We start from the raw sequence: 2,865 nt of genomic DNA on the forward strand, positions 1-2,865 counted from the left end.
TCAAACTTTTCGTTTACACAGTAGTAATATTCTTTGTTTCTCTCTTCATCTTTGGATTCCTATCCAATGATCCAGGACGTAATCCTGGACGTGAAGAATAAATTGTTTTTCTTGCTTTATTTTACAATTTTCTTCATATGTTTATTTTCTTTTAGCTATTCCACACACTTAACTAGAAAAAAAATAGAAAGTCATCAACGGAAAGAGAGGGATTCGAACCCTCGGTACGAATAACTCGTACAACGGATTAGCAATCCGCCGCTTTCGTCCACTCAGCCATCTCTCCCAATTGAAAAAGATAATTACTATGTTACATTACACATCAAGTAAGGATTAAATTAAGTATTTCTTTCACATTCTTTATCGTTATTATAGAATTAGCAATTCCATTTAGATGCTCGAAAGATCAAAATAGAAAGATAAAAAAAGAAGACCTTCTTGCTTTTATTTTATTCGAAGTGCCTTTTTGGCCTGGCCCGGTCAATACCCAGCCGGGCCTTTTTTTGTTACAAAAAATTCCCTTCATTTTTTTATTTATAGGCAACATACTCTAAATAGCCAATTTAGTACCCGTGTAACAATTTCCGTTCTGGGGTTTACATATACTTATCATTTTTGTTATAATGGAAATTGAGAAGGATTTTTGATTCAAAAGAATAAATCAAGAAAAGGATAAATCAAGTATGTATCAATTTGTATTTTCTTATGTCGTTTGGCAAACCAAATTTTAGATTCAAATCCAAGAATCATTGACGAATTCTCAGTCAACGAATATCCCGTTTGTCATAAATTTTGGTTTTTTTGAGTGAAAATATACATTTGATTTTTCAATAGAAAAGTGAGGGGAAGCTTTTTGGCATTGTGTGTTTTGAGATACTATACAATCAATCGAAGGGACAATCAAAAGGGGGAAAAGGGTTTTTTTCTAATTTTGATAAGTTTAGTTAGAAAAAGGATTCAAAAGGGGATGCAAGTACAATAAACTAAAATTGAGTAATCCAACAAAAAAGGTAAAAATTTCTCCTATTGTGTATCGTTTTGGCGGCATGGCCGAGTGGTAAGGCGGGGGACTGCAAATCCTTTTTCCCCAGTTCAAATCCGGGTGCCGCCTCATCAGCAAACGAATCGGAATCTCTTATTCTGTTCTGCTGATATAACTCAACCTAATTTTACCCAGCCAGAACAGAATAAGGGGACTGTTAATACTTGGTTGATTCTAAACATCCGTTCTGGGGATTTTGTAAAAGATTGGAAATCGGAAATCTTTGAATCCAAAATGAAAAGAAAGATTTGATTTTAATGTTTGATTTTAATGGTCGAAGCAAGACTTCTCGATTCCTTTCTACTACTAATGTAATGTCTACTTATTGGGTCTTGATTGGAGATAATTTAACTACTGGTTGGGGGAAGTTCTTTCTATTTCTATACTGTGTAATCTACATATATAGGCTCGCGAGAATCTCTGAGTGTTCAGGCATTCAATCGATTGAGATGGATAATTTATAGAAAAAAACATGAAAAAAATGATTCTTTTTTTTTTAACCTCTCGTCAAAAGTATAATATACTATCTCCCAACTCCTTCAGAGAGACAATCGGGAAAGGGTACGGATTAGATCAAATAGGAAAAAGTTTGTAATAGATAGCAATTGATTTATTTTTACTTTGAAGGGCAAGAAAAAAAGGAATGTGCCCTCTTATTTTATTACTAGATGTTCCATTAGTAACATTCCTTTGTAGTTTTGATTTTTTATTTTACTTGTGTTTAGTCTTTCCCGATTATAAATCATATAGAAATTTTTGAAATGGATTTTTTGATTGGTTCATCAATAGTGTTCGCCCAGAATCCCTTTTTGACTCTGGACCATTTATTCTACTATTATTATTGAGCAATAATGGAATAATTCTATCATAGAGATAAGGGACATAATTCACATGGATATAGTAAGTCTCGCTTGGGCTGCTTTAATGGTAGTCTTTACATTTTCCCTTTCACTCGTAGTATGGGGAAGAAGTGGACTTTAGAAGCACTCCTAATTTAGTCGAAGCACCATTATTATGAATTTTATCCCCTACTTTGTTGCATTACTCGTTATATTCTAGTCAATCCAATTGGTTAAATTGTTGTTCAAATTGAAATGAATCGAGATTTATAAGGAGTTGGTTAATGATGCTCGAACAGGTACTTTTTTTGAGTGCTTATTTATTTTCTGTTGGTCTATATGGATTGATTACAAGTCGAAATATGGTTAGGGCTCTTATGTGTCTTGAACTTATATTAAATGCGGTTAATCTCAATTTTGTAACATTTTCTGATTTTTTTGATAGTCGTCAACTAAAAGGATCCATTTTTTCTATTTTTGTTATAGCTATTGCAGCTGCTGAAGCCGCTATTGGACTCGCTATTGTTTCATCAATTTATCGTAACAGAAAATCAACTCGTATAAATCAATCAAATTTATTGAATAAGTAATATTATAATATAAATTATCACATTATAATTTTCATAAATTAATTTCAATTAGTAAATTAATTTCAATTAGCATGTCTGCCATGTAAGATATGATCATGTTATCACAAAGATAAGAAATCAAAGTATTTTGGCACTGTCAATCCAGAAATAGAGAAAAAAACGGGGAACTCATCGATTCATCTAGTATTAGTATTTAAATATATAATTCATTTATCAATTTACTAGATTGAAACTTTATCGCGTTCAAAAATAGATAGATCCAATGTCGCATTCAGTAAAGATTTATGATACATGTATCGGGTGTACTCAATGTGTTCGAGCCTGTCCTACGGATGTTTTAGAAATGATCCCTTGGGACGGATGTAAAGCCAAACAAATAGCTTCTGCTCCAAGA

The 2,865-nt window shown here is 32.5% G+C and overlaps 2 non-coding genes across 2 annotated transcripts; one reads left to right on the top strand and one right to left on the bottom strand.

The window, feature by feature from the left end:
• Positions 1-198: 198 nt before the first annotated feature.
• On the bottom strand, positions 199-286 carry TRNAS-GCU (transfer RNA serine (anticodon GCU)). Its single transcript has one exon. It is a non-coding gene; the product is annotated as a tRNA-Ser (tRNA).
• A 754-nt stretch (positions 287-1,040) lies between these two features.
• Positions 1,041-1,111, top strand: TRNAC-GCA (transfer RNA cysteine (anticodon GCA)). The gene has a single exon. It is a non-coding gene; the product is annotated as a tRNA-Cys (tRNA).
• Positions 1,112-2,865: the final 1,754 nt, after the last annotated feature.

The sequence above is a fragment of the Bidens hawaiensis genome, unplaced genomic scaffold (genome assembly GCF_021521415.1).
Source record: "Bidens hawaiensis isolate Kalapana, Puna unplaced genomic scaffold, B.hawaiensis_p1.1 tig00051495_1, whole genome shotgun sequence".
Classification (NCBI taxonomy): domain Eukaryota; kingdom Viridiplantae; phylum Streptophyta; class Magnoliopsida; order Asterales; family Asteraceae; genus Bidens; species Bidens hawaiensis.